Here is a 20,990-nt window from a genome sequence, read left to right as displayed (position 1 = left end):
ACAAGCGCACTCCACGCTGGGAAAATTACAGCCTAGCACTTCAAGGCGGCAAGTTTCTTTCTTCAATCACACAGCCCAACGCGTTTCGGAATACATTTCCTTGGTCACGGGCCAGCAGCGATAGTAACAAGGTTTCACGAAACTGCCAGCACTGCTTGAATCTCTTTAATAACACTCAGGTGAGTATGACATCACCAAGCGGTGCATGCTGGTATTTACAGTCCCAAAATCCATTTTACTTAAATTGCTGCTGTAAATATTCAATAATTGTCATTACCCTTGATAAGGTTGAAATGAAAAAATGCTCTCTTGAAATGAAAGTATCGGCTCCCAGTGCGCTTGTTTGTGGACAACTGTGGACCCTAATATATATATATATATATATATATATATATATATATATATTACCTACTGGCGGTCGCCAGTAGGTAGTTATAGTTAGGACCACGTTTCCATAGGAAAACCTCAACATTCTATTTTGAATAACTTTGGCGCCGGTCGACGAATCCTCGCGAATTTCTCAAAATAGGTGGGGCGCTACGCTCCGCTCCTACCCTGAAAGTCTCGGGGGGATTCGTCAAGCGGGGGCTGAGATAAAAGGGGGGTCCCAAAACGCGTTTTTCCCATGCATTTTTCCATAGGACCTTTAGAACGAGCTACAGCCCGAACGGCTGAACAGAATTACTAGAAATTTGGCAGAGAGGTAGTCCCTAGGTCAAGGAAGTGCCTTTTGTAGGTTTGGTGTAAATCTGTTCAGTAGATTCTGAGAAAATAGCCTTTAAATCAATATATATATCTGAGCCCGCTTACGGTACGCTTACCGTACGCTTACCGTACGCTTACCGTAAGCTTACGGTGGCGTGCGCGAGCGCGATTCTGATTGGCTCTTAGATCTTAGTAAACATTTGAATCGGCCGAAACCAGGAAGCGGCGTCCGCCATTTTGTCTCTCGCACTGAGTGTTGTTTATCAAACATGATGGCCAAAAACATGTTACGGGGCTGTTTTGACAACTCCCTCCCACATAGTCATGTTGAGGGAGTCCCCAAACATCCCCCAAGAGCAAAAACGGTTTTATTTTTTTTTCGGCAATTTCGCGGGGTACGCTTACCGTACGCTTACCGTACGCTTACCGTAAGCTTACCGTACGCTTACGGTAAAAAAATAAAAATAAAAAAAACACTATCCACACTTACCCCACCCCCTGTGCTTTTGGTGGCCGCAGGCCACCAAATGTGCAGGGCTTATTAATAGAGAAAAAAAACGTAATTTTGGCAACATGAAATTATAAAATCGAAATAAAAAAAACACTATCCACATTGACCTCACCCCCTGTGCTTTTGGTGGCCGAAGGCCACCAAATGTACAGGGCTTATTAAAATTGATAAAAACCGTGCACGGAACGAACTGCGTTAAGTGGGCGCGCACGCCACAAATGGCGTAAAGTAACTTAGCATTTAAAAAACCGTACAAATTCACTGAAAAAACCATAGGTTTCACACACGTTATAGTTAGGAAATAGCATTTAAAAAACCTTGCTAATTCACTGAAAAAACCATAGGTTTCACACATGTTATAGTTAGCTGGACATTTTACTGATAAAAAACCAATGAAATTCCCCCGTTATAGTTACTGTAGGCAACTATAACTCACGCGACCGTAATCCTCTGCTGATGACATATGTGTCTTTATGAAAAAAAAATATTTGTAATATATGTATAGCTAAAATTTAATGGAAGAAGATATGGGCAAATAAGTGTCTAAATACAGTATTAGCATCAGCAGAGGATTACGGTCGCGTGAGTTATAGTTGCCTACAGTAACTATAACGGGGGAATTTCATTGGTTTTTTATCAGTAAAATGTCCAGCTAACTATAACATGTGTGAAACCTATGGTTTTTTCAGTGAATATATATATATATATATATATATTCACTGAAAAAACCATAGGTTTCACACATGTTATAGTTAGCGGAAATTTTACTGATAAAAAACCAGTGAAATTGCCCCGTTATAGTTAGTGCTGGCAACTATAACTCACGCGACCGCAATCTTCTGCTGATGCTAATACTGTATTTAGACACTTATTTGCCCATGTCTTCTTCCATACATTTTTAGCTATACATATATTACAAATATTTTTTTTTCATAAAGACACATATGTCATCAGCAGAAGATTGCGGTCGCGTGAGTTATAGTTGCCAGCACTAACTATAACGGGGCAATTTCACTGGTTTTTTATCAGTAAAATTTCCGCTAACTATAACATGTGTGAAACCTATGGTTTTTTCAGTGAATTTGCAAGGTTTTTTAAATGCTAATTCCTAACTATAACGTGTGTGAAACCTATGGTTTTTTCAGTGAATTTGTACGGTTTTTTAAATGCTAAGTTACTTTACGCCATTCGAGGCGTGCGCGCCCACTTAACGCAGTTCGTTCCGTGCACGGTTTTTATCAACTTTAATAAGCCCTGTACATTTGGTGGCCTTCGGCCACCAAAAGCACAGGGGGTGGGGTCAATGTGGATAGTGTTTTTTTTATTTCGATTTTATAATTTCATGTTGCCAAAATTTAGTTTTTTTTACCTATTAATAAGCCTTGTACATTTGGTGGCCTACGGCCACCAAAAGCACAGGGGGTGGGGTAAGTGTGGATAGTGTTTTTTTTTTTTTTTTTTTTTTTACCTTACGCTTACGGTAAGCGTACGGTAAGCGTACTCGGCGAAATTGCCGAAAAAAAAATAAAACCGTTTTTGCTCTTGGGGGATGTTTGGGGACTCCCTCAACATGACTATGTGGGAGGGAGTTGTCAAAACAGCCCCGTAACATGTTTTTGGCCATCTTGTTTGATAAACAACACTCAGTGCGAGAGACAAAATGGCGGCCGCCGCTTCCTGGTTTCGGCCGATTCGAATGTTTACTAAGATCTAAGAGCCAATCAGAATCGCGCTCGCGCACGCCACCGTACGCTTACGGTAAGCGTACGGTAAGCGTACCGTAAGCGGGCTCAGATATATATATTGATTTAAAGGCTATTTTCTCAGAATCTACTGAACAGATTTACACCAAACCTACAAAAGGCACTTCCTTGACCTAGGGACTACCTCTCTGCCAAATTTCTAGTAATTCTGTTCAGCCGTTCGGGCTGTAGCTCGTTCTAAAGGTCCTATGGAAAAATGCATGGGAAAAACGCGTTTTGGGACCCCCCTTTTATCTCAGCCCCCGCTTGACGAATCCCCCCGAGACTTTCAGGGTAGGAGCGGAGCGTAGCGCCCCACCTATTTTGAGAAATTCGCGAGGATTCATCGACCGGCGCCAAAGTTATTCAAAATAGAATGTTGAGGTTTTCCTATGGAAAAGGGGTCCTAACTATAACTACCTACTGGCGACCGCCAGTAGGTAATATATATATATATATATATATATATATATATATATATATATATATATATATATATATATATATATATATATATATATATATCAAATATACTAAAGATTTAAAAAATCAAGCCTTAGCTTATTTACTTTCAGTAAAAGTGGTACGAGCATTGCAAATTATATCATTTGAACACCGTACCTAAAATAATGCAGAACTCGTATGTTGCTTCAATTTTTTTTTTTCATAATGCAAAAGAGAAAAACACTGGTAACGGATCAGTATCCACATGTGTCAAAAGGAGATTAAATGAATTGATGCCTTTATTGGTTTTTTTCCAGAACAATTTATTGAGAGATTTTCATAAAGTACAGAGTGGTATTAGCACATTGGCGTAAATCTGATTGCCACAGAGAGCAACCAAAGTGATAGTACAACAGAATCAGAGCAGACACAAAAACACTGAAAACACACAATTAATGATCACAATCCAGGCAGTAAATGGTATAGTAATAGTTCGATTATATAACCAGCTGTGCTGTGTCAAGTAGAAGAGCAGGTTAAACACATAATGTGACTATAATTAACACATTAACAACAGCCTCAGCATGTAGATGAGAAGAAATGAGATAGGTTGGAAAGAAACAAACAAAAAGAGTAACCGAGAAGAAAGTGGGAAAAGCAGACAACCATGTGGGATGAGGCCTTTATTGCTGATATGTTCTGATGCAGCGCAAGAAACGAAAACGTGTTTGAAGCCTTTATCTACAGAAGCCTTCAGTGGAACAGTTGCAATGGCCTATCATTATCAATAAGTATTATGAACTGACAAAAGTAGCAATTGCGGTTGCACACTTTTTTTTTTTAAAGAGTGAATAAATGGAATATATTTTTAAGGAATTTGTATGCAAATGTTTATTAAAAGTATGTAAAGATTTTACATTTTCAAGATAATGTTTAAATTAACTTATAAACAGGGCTTTAAGTGGGACGAGTCCTGCAGGTGCTGAGCACTGGCAGTTCGAAAAAGCAGCTGCTGAGACAGGTCCCTATCGGGCTCTCCATTTTTGTCCTCGCTCTAAGGGCAGTGCTTTAAATGGGCCAGTACTGTCCGGTACTGAGTACCAGCACTTTTTAGTTCTCGCCTGAGCCAGCGCTTTAGCGCTGCTCTGGCGAGAGCTTTAGTAAGCGGGGATTTGGAAGTGCAGACTAGTGCTTTTCAGGCCTCCAAATACAGTGCATGTGCGCCAGGCGCGCGCACCATTTGTCAGCCTGTGTGATCACTTTCACGGCCGCTTTGATGTTCTCAGTGAGCCGCGCGGCCACTGAGAACATCAAAGCGGCCGCGAAAGTGCTCACCATTTGCCACCCCCTCCCTTATCCCACTTCCTGCTTGTTATTTTATACTTGCCTTGTTCCTCCGTTGTCCCTTTGTAGCCCTTTTCGTTTGTTTTATTTCTTTCTGCAGTCTTGCTCTCTTATCTTTTAGAAGGCCAGTAACTTCACCGAAGGGTAACGTAAAGTTCACTTAAAACTTAACCCTTCCTCCTCGCACTGCTGCTAGCCCTCCTCATCGCACTGCCCCCACTTCTCTTCTCCCTCGTCAACACACTACTGACCCTCTCTTGTTTATTTAGTAGAGCGTCCATAAAAGCGCCTCATTCCGCGCTTTTTTTTGTCTTGCAGCACATATATATTGACAACTTATCACAGGGAGAAATTACGTGATTTTCCCAGAATCACAAGATGTTACGGAGCAGAGACTCGAGCCGGGATCTCCCGCTCTCGAGTCAGCACCGCCATAGCCTCTCCACTAATACTTGTTTTATTTGTAATGTTTGCTTGCTCTTCGCCATAGGCGTGGTTACAAAAGTGCAGGTAGGCGCCTTTGCAGAAAGAAACGTGAATCTGAGTCGGGCTGCTGAAGTAGACATAATCAAACGATGCCCTTTTGACAAGATTGCAGGGCTAGCCAGTGGTGTGACGTCACCAGCGCAGCTCACTTTAAACAGCTGAGCAGCTTGTCAGAAGCATGCAAATAGTTGAAATGTTGCATTTCGAACAAGAAGGGTAAGTAGGAAATCACATGTGGGCAAAGCAAAAAAATGTCATGTACATTAAGGTGCTTACAATAAACCATTTTTGCTGAGGGAAGAAAAAAAACTGAACGGAATCGCAGGCCTCATTCTGTGCTGCCGCTGGCCACCGCTTCTCCTTGGCCACATCATTTAGGCTGCTTCAGGTTTTACTCCATCTCTTAAGTAATTTGCCGATAAAAAACCATCTCTGTCTCGTTCCCAGTTTTAATTTGTTTCTCTGTGTGCTCTACTTTTCAGCGCTTCTCACCGGCACTTTCCACTTCGAGGAGCTTCGCCAAGGTCTCAGATTAGCTGGTGCCTGACCTTTCACGGGTTTGTACTTTCCTGGAATGTTAAACTTTAAGCAGGATTACTTGGGTGGATATTTAAAGGAATTGACTTGTGCCTGCTTTGACTTTTAGCATTAGAGGGAGTGACTTTTTAATTTGCAAGAACAGATTCCAGTATTGTCTACAGGCTTTTAGTGCTTTTGTCCGCAAGTTATTAAGGGCACAAAGGGCACGGGGTGGATGCAATTAATAACAATCATGGGTTTACTTTCCTCCACCTGATTTAGGTCTTTGAAGAGCTCTTTATGGCACACACACACACACACACACACAAACACACACACACAACCCCACACACACGCACACAACCACACACACAACCACAACCACACACACACAACCACACACACACACACAACCACACACACGCACATGCAACCACAACCACACACAAACACACACATTCAACCACACAACCACACACACCCACACACACACAACCACACACACACAACCACACACACACACAGCCACACACACACAACCACACACACACAACCACACACACACACAACCACGCACACACACAACCACACACACACACAAACACACACAACCACACCCACACACAACCACACCCACACACAACCACACACACAACCACACACCCACAACCACACACACACACACAACCACACACACACACAACCACACACACACAACCACACACACAACCACACACACAACCACACACACACAACCACACACACAACCACACAACCACCCACACACAACCACACACACACACACAACATACACACACAACCACAAACAGTTTTTTGGGCTGTCAGCATAAATACGGTCACCAAACACGATGAACAACTCGGGAAAGTTTGGGAAGTCACCCCCAACTTTGAAACCATTTGCTGTTGCAGAGTGTGTGCTGTACACATGGCAATACCTTGACACAGCGGACTGTTGCAAGGAATGCTTTGAGCCTCGGAGGCTGACAGACCTCAGTCTGTGCTTTAGTTCACCCCGTCTTGGCGCTGCATAAAAACAGGGTGCCCACTGTCCAGCATGGAGTGAGACATTGTGATTGGGGCTGGAGATGCTGTTTAGCAATCTGCTTAGAACATTGTGTTTCATTTATGGCATTAAACATAAAGGAGCACTGGCAACGCTGATAAAATGGATTTCATTTTGTGTAGTGACTAAAACTTTTAAAAAGCCTGCAGTACTGAAACAAGCATTTGCAATGCAATAGGTCTCGCATTTGCAAAAGTTTCAGCTATTGTCATTGTTCATGACAATGCCTTTTTTATCTATTTTATAGAACAAACACATAAATAAATGGCATTATCATTTACAATGCCAATAGCTAGTGTTGCATTATTATTAGCAATGCCAACTGCTCACACTTTTATAATGCGAGACCTATTGCATTGCAAATGCTTGTTTATTTTGAGAGGGAGTGTACCGGCACTTCTCAAAAGAAATGTAATACTTTTAACTGGAGAGTACCAGCACTTCTCATAAAAAAGCAGGCACTCTGGTAAAGAGTACCTGCACTTCTATTTTTTTTATTTCAAGCACTGCCTAAGGGTGAAAACAAATCTTGACTCTGCAGCGGTCCCACTGCTCAAAGCCTTTGATGTAACTTCAAAGAGACTCCTTTTAGTTCTTTCACAGGCTCATCATTTCAGAACTGGAGCATTTTCAATATTCTATGCAGCAAAGCTATAGTTGTTGCTTATTTATCTTATGCAACTAACAACCATTGACAAAGCCAAAAGTCCTGGCTTCTTGTAGGTGCAATGTTACTTGTTTGTATTATATATCTGGATGCACTGACAGAAGCAGCAAGGTACCAGTCAGGTGGAACATTATGGTAAGCACAGATTATTAGCTTGTGTGTTCTTTAAGCCACGCCCTTAATTACATCGACCACGTCCCTTTGAGAGACCTCTGCCCCACCCCAAGTTTTTTAAGGTCACTTAAAGCCCTGCTTAAAACTTTTAACAAATTATGCTTTGATAGCAACCTGCGTATGCTTTCCATATATGCAATGGCAGATAATGCTGCACGTCACGGCCCAGAGAATGGCAAGTCCTTTGTGTTGGTCCTTTTAATGGAAAGGAACGGGCGGGGTTTGCAGGTCACGACTGAGGCATATCGCAGAGTTATGCGCGGTGAACAGTGGGAAAGCAGGGGGTGCAGGCCTGCCTTGGGGTTCATTGACAGAGCTATGGTGGGTCAGTTCTGGAAAGGCGAAAGGCTGCATGTCTGCTTACTGGTGCATCGGCAGCGCTGCGAGCAGGTTCCAGCTCTGCCAGGGCAGAGGGTGGTGCAGGTCTGTATTGAGGTCAGGGCCTGCTTTAAGGCAGTGCGACCGGTGCGGCCGCACTGGGCGCTGACCTTTGGAGGGGGCGCTGACCTCAGGCGGGTCACTGTGTTTAGTAATACCTTATGATTGGAGAGCTGAGGGGCACTTTTGTCAGGTGGGAGTGAGAGAATCAGCGGTGGCGGTCATGGGGTGTGGGAGCGCCAAAAATACTTGTCGCACCGGGCGCCATCAGCAGTAAAGCCAGCCCTGATGGAGGTACATGCATTGCACTGCATTACCAGAGCAGAGTGCGGGCCCTGTTATATGAGTATGTCAGGCTGCACAGCAGGCTCGAGGTGTATTTCCAGAGCTGGGTATGTGGCCCTCTTCTAGAACGGTACAGACCCCTGCAGGTCACAGCCCAGGTACGTCACTACACTTTGCACAGCACCCTCCCCGGCGATGCATTTTTAATATTTCTCCTCCACACCTTTAAACTTTGTGGAGAGGTACTGCTTCGATGTATGAATTGCTTTCCTATGTCATTAAAAAAGGTAAGATAAAAATCCCGAAAATTCTCATTTTAGTTTTCAAAAATAAGAAAATAGAAAATGTGTGACAGAAAAGCCGAACGAAGCACGTGTCTCACCTGAGGCTGCAGGTGTGTACTGCGGGGCGGCCAAGGAGAGACTTCTGTTCTGCGGGTTCAGTCCGGGGACCCCTCCAATGCAGACCGATACCGTCGGCCCCGCGCTCACTGCGAGCTTTCCAAGAACTGAGGCTGGAGTTTCTCGGACGCTCGGTTTTCCCCCTCCCTGCGAAAAGGCTCTTCCGTCCCGGAAATGTGACATCCTGCGAAAATACAGCTCCGCTGGATGCGCTTTCAGAGAGTCCTGTTCGCAGGATTGCCCCATTCATGCACTTTACCCTAGCTCTTATTTTGAGTGACGGCTACGGTCTAAATGTATCTTTCCTTCCAGCTGCACCCATCAGGACTTGTCAGAATTTGGCGATACATATGTCGTGGCTTCCCACAAAATATGCGGTCAAGCCTCAATGTCAGGACTTTAAGTGGGAAGAAAAACTTGGGGGTCTCTCAAAGGGGCGTGGCCGATGTAATTAAGGGCGTGGCTTAAAGACACTTAAACAAAAAATCTGTGCTTAGGATAGTGTGCCGCCGTCTGGTATTTTGCTGCTTCTGTCATTGCATGTAGATATATAATACAAGTAACGTTACACATGCAACATAACCCAGGATTATTGGCTTTGTCAATGGTTGTTAGTTGCATAAGATAAATAAGCAACAACTGTGGCTTCGTTGTATATAATATTGAAAATGCTTCAGTTTTGAAATGATGAGACTGAAAGAACTATAGCGAGTCTCTTTGAAGTTACATCAGGGACAGTGAAGGGTGGCACTGCTGCAGAAATAAGATTTTTTTTTTTTCATCCTGAGGGTGAGGGCAAAAATGAAGAGCCCGATAGGAACCTGTCTCAGCTCCTGCTTTTGAAAACTGCCGGTGCTGAGCACCGGCAAGACCCGGACCACTTAAAACTGCTCAAGGTAAAGGTTTGTGGCCTCTAAAATACAGAAAGTATCCGGGCCGGGCTCTCGGTAACATATGGGTGACATGTGGTGCTACCGAGAGCCCCCACCGTCTTTTAATAAAATATACATGTTGTAAAATATCAGATCAATTGAGTGCTTGTTCCAATACATGTTCAGACACAGAAACCTTGCCCTACCTACTCTGCAGAATGTCAAATGCCAAAAGTTAACTCCAATCCAGATCTGCAGCTCTGTTTTGATTGCTGATCGAGTAGATCAGTGAGTTAATGCTCCGGCTACACGAATTTGGAGGTCCCCGATTCGCTTCTTGGGAACACCGACTCCAGTGTCCATTTCTTCCAGCAGGATGAAGAAGGAAGCACCACTGAGTTGAGTAACAGTAACATATCAACAGTTACGGCACTTGAATTTGAGTTGCATACTATGAAAGCAAGTTATTTACCTTCGGTAACACCCTTTCTGGTGGATACTCTATTTTGTCTATACAACGCGGAATACCATGCATAAGATTTCCTCCGGAGAAGCATCGAAGAACATTTCTCAAGCACATGGCGGTTGGAAATACATACACCGTAGAACTCCGGCACCCCTAAAGAAGGGATATTCATATCTCAAAATGCATTGGGAATATTTTGTGAGAGACATTTTCATGCATAATTTGTGAATTGTAGATATATGTTATTAATATTGTATAATTGTCATTGAAATTGATGTTTGCAAAACAAAATATGTTGCAGTAGCGGAGAGTAATCCGCAGGAAATGATAACAAAAATAAAAAGAAGATGAAGGATGTATAGCTGTATGATTAATGTGTAAAAAAGATACACATTTAAACAGTGGTAAAACGTAGAAAGTACACAGAGATGTCTTCATTTACAGCAGTGCGGAAAGGGTCAAGTGCATTATTACACTGGCTAAATTAACAGGATACTCCATCCAACCACAGATTCCTCAGTTTAAGAATATCCCCTGGTATCTCCTGCGCCTGACTGGGATCCAGAGAATTTTTTCAACCATGCTTCCTTGTGTTGATACTAGATATTGCCAGATACCAGATGACTGTACCGCTCTGAGCTGCAAATAAGCATCTTACGTGCTTGCTGAGATAGTCTCTTTTCCGGCCCTCAGATATGAAGTGCTGTGACATTTTGGAGTTTGGAACCTTTTTATGATGTTGGTGAGTCCACTCCAAAGAAATGGAAGGTGGCAGGGCAGTGAGGCATCTGAATTTAAACAGATTCCCACTCGAAAGTGTGTTAGCACAAGTAAGTAGCTTGTTCTTCTGATGGATACTTCTACTGGCATATACCTCTCCTTAAAAATAGAAACACTGTGGTACCTCTCAAATGTAGCGGTTTTGGGTTGTCGACTCATATCAAAAAGTCCCGCAGGTTTGAGCCGGCAATGTTCGTGCAATAACACTGCCACTCAAAGCACATTGCACTTTATTGTATTTTGCACTCTGTATTGCTCATGCTAGGAAGCAATTTCTATGCATTATTTTTGGCTCCTTTAATATGAACCCCTATAAGGAAGTATTTGAGCGCATGCAAAGGCTGGAGAATGAGACAATTCGCCTGGCAGTGGGGAATTTTGTCTGCCCTTGACTGTGGGTTAGAAACAAATGTGTCTCAACATAACTACCCCACCCTTATCATATTTGTATGTCAAGATATGATCCAGCTTTTTAACTTTTTAAAACTTTTTGATCATTAGTCGGAGATACATCGGACCTTTATATGTATGTTTTATGTATCTTATCATTGGCATGTACAGTACGTAGTGTTTTCCCTGAAACTAACTGTACTGCATCCCCAGTCCCCTGATGTGTCTTGAACCTCGTAACGCTGCTTTATTTATGCCATTTTTTTATCATCTGTACTTTTATTGCCGCGATTGGCTGAATAAAGTTTTTGTGACTGACTAAGCCGGCAAAATGGCCTTCCCGTTGTATTTGACTGTCAAGGCAGTAGAATTTTGTGAACATGTACACCGATGCACACTTTTTTGCCTGGAAGATGTGCAGACCAGCACCACTTTTGCCAGTGCCTTTGTAGCAGCCGTGACCCTGGTAGAATGAGCCTGCAGGCCTTCAGGAGGTTGCTTCCTCTCCTGCACATAGCAGGTTTTGATGTAGAGGGCTATCCATATAGACAGGGTCATGTTCTGCAACACCTTGCCCTTTGCTTCAAAGAAACCTGCAGAGAGCTGATCCTCCACACTATGGTCGTTTGTACGGTCAGATAAAAAAAACTGAAAGCTCCTTTGGCATCAAGCCAGTTGGCAGAGTAATAGACTGGCCAGCACTGAAAAGCAGTACTGCTTTGAGTAATAGCCTGTGCAGGTCACTTATGCAGTGTGCAGATGTGATGGCAATTAGGGAGACCATTTTTAGCATCAGCCATCTCAGTGAGCAGCTGTGAATTGTCTCAAAAGGCATGCATATAAGAGATGTCAGTACTAAGTTTAAGTCCCATTGTGGAAATGGACGGATTCAGGGCCATACGTGAGTCAGTTTTGATAAACCGCGGCACACCAGGTGATTTAAAGGCATAGTTGATTAGGTAAATAATGAAAGGTAAAATGTGTAGACGGATAACCCTTGACTGTGCCCACTGTAAGGCCTTGCTGGGCCAACGGTAAAACAAACAACAGCACATCCATATGTTTGGCCTGCAGAGGCTCAATATGAGGAGCTCCACAGGATAAAAACTTTTCCCAGCACCCATCCCAGATGGATTTTGCTGAAGGGTGTCACAGTGCATGGATAACATGGGCTACTAAGGTTGGCAGGTCAGGCACATTCACCTGTGTCTGCTCAATATCCATGCATGCAGGTGTAGGTTGAGGAGCCTTGAGGCCCGTATATATAATAGAGACAAGTGAGCTTCCCGAAATGCTAGATGGATCAGGGAGCAAATGCTCATGTGTAGGAGCTCTGGCTACTAAACCCTCATTGCTCAGTCCAGGGCTAATAAGATGACTTGGGCCTGCTCTGTCTTGACTTTTCTTGAATTTGAAGCAGGAGAGGCAGTGGCGAAAAAACGTTATGGAGGCCTGTGTCCCATTGCAGCTCAAATACATTTCCCAGTCACTCCCCTGGTGGAAAGTCCAGTGTACGGATCTAACAAAGACATGCCCCGCTGATCAAAGATACACTGTGCCACCTCAATGTAGAGATGCCACTCATGATCCAACAGCAGAAGTATGCTCAGCTAGTCAGCTCAGCCATTCAGAGACCCTGCTAGATGGTTGGATACCAGAAAGAGGTTCTGCTGGTCTAGCAACCACCAGAGATGTAGGGCCTCCTGGCACAGGGTCTAGGACCCCACTCGACCCTGCTTGTTGCAGTACGACATGGTGGCGATATTGTCCATGAGGACTGTTAGAAATGGGATTTTTGGTAGGCTAGGGCGTGGGCCAAAGCCAGGCAAAAACCACCACTCTAGTCAGGGTAAGGGGGGTACACATCTAAAATAACCCCTGCCCACCCCTTTGGCAGCTTGGCACGAGCAGCCAGGCTTATCTTAGAGGCAGTGTGTAAAGCATTTGCACATAACCAACAGTAATACAGTGTACACACTACAAAAGGACACCACATCAGTTTAGAAAAATATCCAACATTTTTATATAATTAAAACAAGACTAAAAACGATAAAAATTCACAATACTATACTTAAAAACTTACAGTTCAAAAATATGTTGATTAAAAAGAGTTCCTTGTGTGGATAGCTCCGTCCGGGCTACCACGGCGTCGTGAATACACAAATCCAAAAACAGTTCTGGCTGACCGCGGGTTCGCAGGCCAGCTACGGTGTCGGGAAGACCCACAAACAGTACCTTTCAGAGATGCAGGGCGATGGGGCCCTTGAAGTCACTCGCATTGCAGGTCGAGCTCCGTTCTGATGGGATGAGGAGCGCTGGCGCCAACATGCGTCGGGTGCTGTGGTGCGAAGCGCAGCGGTGCGGCGTGCGGTGCCCCCAGGTCGCGGTGCGAGCAGCGGCTCGGTGGCGGCATCAGATGGCATCGTCTGTGAGACCAGGGTCACGGTGCGAGATGGAGGCTGTGCTCGTAACTGTGCTAGCAGGTCACGGTGCAAGCAGCGGCATCGTCTTTGCTGAAGCCCTGTCGTCAGCTGATGAGTCGATGGCGCCGGCATCGGTAGGACATGGCTGTGGTGCGGGATGAGGGCGGTGCGTCGTGTGACTTATGAGCGATGCCCTTGAACCACGGGGCAAGCAGCGGCAGCGATTTCGGCTTGAAGTGGAGGCATCAGGAAGGACACGACGTCGTCGTGTAGCGAGGCGGTGCGGAGTGCGGTGCCCACACGTCGCAGTGCGAGCAGCAGTTCAGTGGCGGCGTCAACAGACGTCTTCGGTGAGACCAGGGTTGTGGTGCGGCGTTGCGGAGGTGCTCTCTGCGGTGCCAAAGCTTTGGCGTGAAGCAAGGCGGTGCGGAGTGCGGTGCCCACAGGTCGCGGTGCAAGCAGCAGCTCAGTGGCAGCGTCAACAGACGGCGTCGGTGAGACCAAGGTTGCGGTGCGGCGTTGCGGCAGGGCTCGCTGCGGTGCCAAAGCTTTGGCGTGAAGCAAGGCGGTGCGGAGTGCGGTGCCCACAGATCGCGGTGCAAGCAGCGGTTCGGTGGTGGTGTCAACAGGCGTCGTCAGTGAGACCAAGGTTTCAGTGCGGCGTTGCGGCGGTGCCCTCTGCGGTGCCTCCAGGACACGGGGTCGGCAGGGTCATTGTAGGTATCGTCGAGGTGGTGTTCTTCGGGTTGCAGTACGAAACACACAGTCCCCAGTGCTGCGGGTAGAAGAACCTGGAGTCTTTGATGTTCCTGAGACTCCGTGAACAGGGGGCAAGCTCTACCTCAAGCCCTTGGAAAGACTGACAAATTAGCTTGCAGAAAGTTCAGTCTAGGTCTTTCACTGCCCAAGACAAAAGCAGCCACTGCAGGTCAGCCTAGCCAAGCACCCAGCAAAGCAGTCGTTCCTTTTCGCAGCTTCCACGACTCTCCTTCTTGGCAGTCTTCTTGTTCCAGATGAGTTCTGAAATCCAGGTGTCTGGGACCCAGCATTTGTAGCTAAAAATCCTTTGATCTTTCAGGCAGAGGGTGTCTGTGCCCAGCCAGAACCAGTTCTGCCTTCTCTGGTGTAATTTCCTGGCAGGAGGTGGAGACAGCATTGTCAGAGGCAGACCAGTCCCTTTGAGGTGCAAGAAAATTCCTCCCCCTTCCCCCATCGCAGCTCGGATCTAACCAGCCCTTTCCTGACCTATCCCGACCATCTGGAGCCCCTCCGGCCCCCCAGCCTTCTGTCCTCCTAAACCCAGACAGGCAATCCACATTCCAGCAGAGGCATACGGGATGACTGAGCACGAAAATACCCACTTTCTAAAAGTGGTATTTTCAAACACAGAATGTAAAAATCACCTTCACTAAAAGATGCATCTTTAGATTCTGATTCAGGCATACTAACTTCTATTTTCTTAACGAATTTCCTGGGCCAGTTATGTTTATAAGATGTTATAGACCTCCCATTCTATCCTATGGGGAACTGGTAGCCTTGCAATAGTGAAAAACAAAATTGGCTGTAATTCACTATTAGGACATGCCACACACACCAGGGCATGTCCTACCTTTCACATACATTGCACCCTGCCCAAAGGGGTACCTTGGGCCTACCTGAGGGATGTCTGACATGTAAGAAAAGTGGAGGGTAGGTTCCGTCCAGTGTGTGCACTGGCCAAGTCGACATGGCAGTTACAAACTGCGCGCGGACTCTGCAATGGCGGGTCTGAGTTACCATTTTCAGGGCTACTCACGGGGTGGCACAACCAGTGCTGCAGGCCCCCGGGTAGCATTTAATTCACCGGCCCTGGCACACACAGTGCACTTTACTAGGAGCTAACAGGTAAATCAAATATCCAATCATAGAAACACCAATCTATAACACAATTTACACAGAAAGCATATGCACTTTAGCACTGATTAGCAGTGGTAAAGTGCCCAGAGTCCTAAAACCAACACACACAGGTCAGGGATGTGAGAAGTTGGCCTGGTATATGCTGTCCACAAGTTATAGTGGGCACCGTGTACCAGTCCAAACAACCCCTTATTGGTTATAGGTTAAAGACAACCTTTATTGAAAGCTATCCTAATGGTAGCTTTCGAGAGCAGCCTTCAGGCTAAGTCTTGAAGGAATGTAAAGCAGCTTGTTTTACCAGTCTATAATCTCTTGAGTGCCTAAATGAAAGACAACCACACCAGGTATAGGTATAAAATATATGTATTCATTACTAAACACACCCTCGTAGTCTCTTTATGAGACTAGAGGTCAAAGCACATAAGTTCTGTATTAGGGGATCTATGTGTATAGTCATAATCTAGTGAATCGTCCCGCCCATGTGCGTGGACCCCGGAGCAATAAAAATAATCTCTTAAATTGTCAAGCCATGCAGACCTGCATCCACACTTAAGAGAGAATTTCAAAGACAGATAATGCAGCCTATATCCACAGGCTACACTGTCCAGTACTTCAACTAGAAAATTCCACCAACATCCACCAACAGCACTGCCTGCCCAGCTTTTTCCACAGAGAAAAACCTGCCTCTACCAGCAAAAGCCTCTGGAATGATAGAGAGGGAGGAATGGACAGACAAGCCCCATAGGCTGCCATTATGTGGCTCAGAACAGGATACTGTGCCTTTAAGAAAACTTTCCAGAACTTTTCCAGTATCCCAGAATGCTCAGCAGGTCCCTTTTACTTTCAGTTCTTTTTTCCGGCTCCTGCTAGCAGGACCCTGGAGCATTGAGCTCTCCCTTTTCAAGGGTTTATTTGGACTTTGTTCACTTTTTAAGTGCTTATTGTGTTGCCTTCCTTCTTGTGTGTGCTCTGTGTTGTTCAACATGCCTGGACTGTTTGACAAGTGCCCAGAGTGCGAGAGGAAGAAGGCCAAGTCGGACCCACACAGGGTGTGCATCGTCTGCCTTCCCCAGTCCCATGTCCCACAGGAGTGTGACATTTGTCAATCTTTCTCAGCCAGGACCTTGGGAGAAAGAATGAAGATCTGGCTCCAAGGCCTGGAGGACAGAAGGCTGAAGGCACAAGGTGGGTCAGGACATGCTGAGGCCCCTGGGGGGCTCCCCAGGGGCAAGAAGCCCAGCAAACGTCCCCATTCTCCGTCGGCGTCGAGGGGGATGGCTACAGTCTGTTCGCCGTTCTCCCTGGGGAGAAACGGCGTCGACGCTCGCCGTCGAGGGAGCTGAGTAGCCCACCGTCGACGACATCAGCATCTTTGTCGACGCCGGCGACGTCTCCTTCGAGTCATCGGCGTCGAGACCAGCCCCGGCGTAGGCGGTCGGCGTCGAGGCGGGATCGCCGTTCGCCGTCGACAAAGAGGAGGCGTTCGTCGTCGAGCCGTTCGCCGTCGTCGTCGAGGAGGCGTTCGCCGTCGAGGCGGCATTCGGCGTCGAGGAGGCGTTCGCCGTCGAGGAGGCGATCGCCGTCGAGGAGGCGTTTGTCGACACCGAGGCAGCGCAGGAGAAGTCCTGATGCCGGGAGTCACTCGGGTCGCAAGGGAAGAGGACGGGGTCACCGGGCTCGGGTGTACACAGTGGTGTATACTCCTCCTCCTCCTCCTCCTCCTCCTCCACCTTCTCCTCCTCCCCCCATTCCGCCTCACACACCGTCGGGCCCTCCTGCGGCCCCGCCACGGTCGGTGTCGTTGTCGAGGTATCCAACGCCTCCGAAGAGGACTCCGAGGCTGCGGCACCAGGTTACGCCACCGTCGCCTGTGAAGCCGGCTGGGCGGCCGAAGACAGACAGATCGCGCTCCCGCTCCGGACGGAGAGGAAGGTCACGGAGCCGTGGACTGTCGTCGTCGACATCTGGGCGACGCCGCAGGAGGCGCTGAGCCAGATCCCGCACCCGATCGTCTATCAGGGACTACTCTCCGACGCTGTCGGACTCACCAGTGACGGGTGTATCGCCGGTCAACGATGTAGTCTCCTTCCAGGAGGTACTACTGAGGGGTGCGGCCAAGCTAGGGATCACGGTGACGGTTCCAACACCTACGACGTCCGTGATCTTCGAGACGCTGCACAAGAAGCACCTGTCTCGCCCCCTGCTGCCACTAGTGCCGGGAATGGTGGAGCCCGCTAGGGAGTTGTTCCTCACTCCGGCGGTGACGAAACCAGCCCCCTCAAGGCTCCTGAAGAAGTATCGGGCGCCGGACTCGGACCCGACCTTTCTGAGGATGGACCCGAAACCGGACTCGGTCATTGTGACGGCGGCTAGGAAGCAGCATGCCACCACTCCTTCCTCGACAGTGCCGCCTGATAAGGATAGCCGTTGGCTGGACTCGGCGGGCAGAAAGGTCTGTGGGACGGCCTCTACCACCATGAAGGCGGCGAGTGCCGGGGCTCTGTTGGGGCGCTACGACCGGGCCCTATGGGAGTCTCTCCAGCAGTACGCAGAGCTGCTGCCTCACGACAAGAAGGAGGACTTTCTAGAGACTTTGCGTGAGGGGATGCTGGTGTCAAATCAGATCATCAGCGCAGCGGCGGATGTGTCTCTGTTGGCGGCCCATGGATATTGTCACGGCATCCACCAACGGCGTCACGCTTGGCTCCGCCTTACCTCACTCAAACCGGAGGCACAACAAAGAGTGGCCAACCTACCCTTCTCGGGGGAAACCCTGTTCGGCCATTATGCGGACGACGAAATGGCCCGCATGAAGACGGAGGCGGAGACCCTGACGGCTGTCAGGTTAGAGAGGCCTGAGAAGAAAAAGCGCCCGTTCCAGAGACGGTTCGGGCGGCAGGCAGAGGGCGTGGGCAGGCCCCGGGACAGCAGCAACAACAGCAACAGCAGTTCCGGAAACCCTTCCAGAAGTGCCAGAAGGGTAGAGGAGGCCAGCAGTCCGCTACAGCGACCAAGGGCCTGGCTGGGTCTCGGCCCTGAGCGGTTACTTCCCCTTCAACCGTTACCCACTCCAGTGGGGGGAAGCGTTCAATTTTTTCTGGCAGAGTGGAGAAAAATTACTCAGGACAAGTGGGTGCTGAATATTGTTTGCAATGGATACAGTCTTCGGTTCATCAGCCCGCCTCCAGCGATTCCGCCGGTAAGCTCACGGTATCAACTACGAGAGCTCCAGGCGGAGGCAGACATCCTGTTGAGGAAAAAGGCGGTGGAAGACGTACCTCTGTCTCAAAGGGGAAGAGGTCTGTACTCTCGGTTCTTCCTGGTTCGCAAGAAGGACACGAACGAGTTCAGGCCCATTCTGGATTTGCGGCAAGCAAACAAATGGATTCGCAGAGAGAAATTCCGCATGCTGTCGTTGCACCAGATTTATCCTCAGCTGCAACGAGGGGACTGGCTCTGCGCCATAGACCTGCAGGATGCGTACTTCCGTGTGCCCATTGCACAGAAGCACAGGAAGTTCCTGCGATTCCAAGTCGGTGCCAATCATTATCAGTACGCAGTACTGCCATTCGGGCTAAAGTCTGCGCCCAGGACCTTGTCGAAGTGCATGGCAGTGGTAGCTGCACACCTGCGGAGGAACAAGGTGTTTGTCTACCCGTACCTGGACGATTGGTTGATCAAGGCCTCCTCCTTCTCGGAAGCACAAGCGCACTTCCAGAAGACGTGCGTTCTCTTGAGCAAGCTGGGGTTGCACGTCAACATGTCCAAGTCTGTTCCGACTCCGGTCCAGTGCATACAGTACTTGGGGGCCTCCATCAATACGCTGTCAGCAAGCGTGTCTCCTTCGGAGGAGAGACGGTTATCACTCCTTCAGAAGGCTCAGGCTCTTATGGCCTCTCCATCGACGATAGTAAGGGAGGTGTCTTCACTGCTGGGATCGATGGCCTCATGTATCTTCCTCACGCACGGCTGTACATGAGACCACTGCAGGAGTGCTTGGAGGATCAGTGGAATCAGAGGACAGGTTCTTGGGACGACAAGATACAGCTGTCTCTGCATGCTCTTCAGTCGCTGAAGTGGTGGTGTTGAAGTACTGGGTATTTTAAGCCCAGTGGTGCAGGGGAACACACCCTACGACTTCGGGGTTCTTCCTGTTTCAGACCTACAGAAACACAGAGTCTTCTGGGTGAAGTCAAAGATCAGTTTATTGGCTGCAGACCAATTACAGGCGTCCTAGAAGTACAACAGCGTGTATGTTCTCAGGAGACTGCTGAAAATCACAGAAACGGGCTTCTTCTTAAATACAGAATATCCTGCCTCAGGCATACATTCCTTAGTTTATGGCATGGTCATTTAGATGTATACATTTCAAACGAAAAGGCAGAGTCATGATGACCATCCCACATTCCAGTTAAGCCAGCCCGTAATTATTTACCCAGCAAGGCTCAGATCCCACATCAGATATCGATAGGCCCCAATAAACATGAGCATCTCCTGTTTTGGGAAACAAGCCATAAAGCAGGAACAGTCAGGTGAGAAAGAGATTAGCTGGAGGCTCGTGTAGGATGAAAAGACTTTATGGTGTGTCAAGCCCTGATGCTAATCACAGGTGGCCAGAGGACGGGGAACTCGTGGGACCAGTTTGACCTGGGGCAGCGGAGCCAAGCTGCCCAGGTCACAGAAAAGTCAAAGAAAGCCACATGTGCTCTAAAAGGCCCGTATTCGCTTCATGCTACATAGCCTATGTGAGGGCAACCATAAGATGGCCACCGATACAAAATGGAACCCACGTAGTGATGTGAAATAGCGTATACACAGTGCATTCATAGCTAAAACGTTACACAAAGCACTTGTACATACCGCATTAACCATTCGCGGTTCACTATTACCGGGATAGACAGGGGTAGGGCCCTGCCTCCTACGCGGTCCCAAATTCTAAAGTACGACAGTGTTCGGCAGACAATCTCCTCAGGGAGGTTCCCTTCCACAAGGACATTCCCACGCAGAGTATCGTGACGGATGCGTCCCTCCACGGCTGGGGTGCGCATTTCGGAGACTTACAGATAAAAGGAAAGTGGTCCCAGTTGGACTCGACGTACCACATCAATTTCCTGGAACTCAGAGCCGTTTACTTGGCATTGAAGGCCTTCCATCCGTACTTCCAGACCAACTCGCTGCTTGTGCAGACGGACAATACAACCACGATGTACTACCTCAACAAGCAGGGGGGGTCGAGATCACGCACGCTGTCGCAGGAGGTGCAGTCGATCTGGCACTGGCTTCTGGCCCGAGGACTGACGATTACGGCCACGCACCTGCCAGGTGTGCAGAATGTTCAGGCGGACGCACTGAGCAGACTGATTCAGGAAAACCACGAATGGGTCATAAACGACGAAGTACTAAGGGACGTCTTCGCAAGGTGG

General features: G+C 47.5%; 1 protein-coding gene across 1 annotated transcript in view; it reads right to left on the bottom strand.

The window, feature by feature from the left end:
* ACKR5 (atypical chemokine receptor 5) overlaps positions 1 to 8,943 on the bottom strand; it is a 75,402-nt gene extending 66,459 nt beyond the window's left edge. Inside the window, exon 1 of the mRNA XM_085600963.1 lies at positions 8,722 to 8,943. The gene's annotated coding sequence lies outside the window, so the exon portion shown is untranslated. The remainder of the gene's footprint in view (positions 1 to 8,721) is intronic.
* Positions 8,944 to 20,990: the final 12,047 nt, after the last annotated feature.

The sequence above is a fragment of the Triturus cristatus genome, chromosome 4_2 (assembly GCF_964204655.1).
Source record: "Triturus cristatus chromosome 4_2, aTriCri1.1, whole genome shotgun sequence".
Lineage (NCBI taxonomy): Eukaryota > Metazoa > Chordata > Amphibia > Caudata > Salamandridae > Triturus > Triturus cristatus.
The sequence above is the reverse complement of the archived record's forward strand: the minus strand, read 5'-3'. Positions and strand labels throughout refer to the sequence as shown.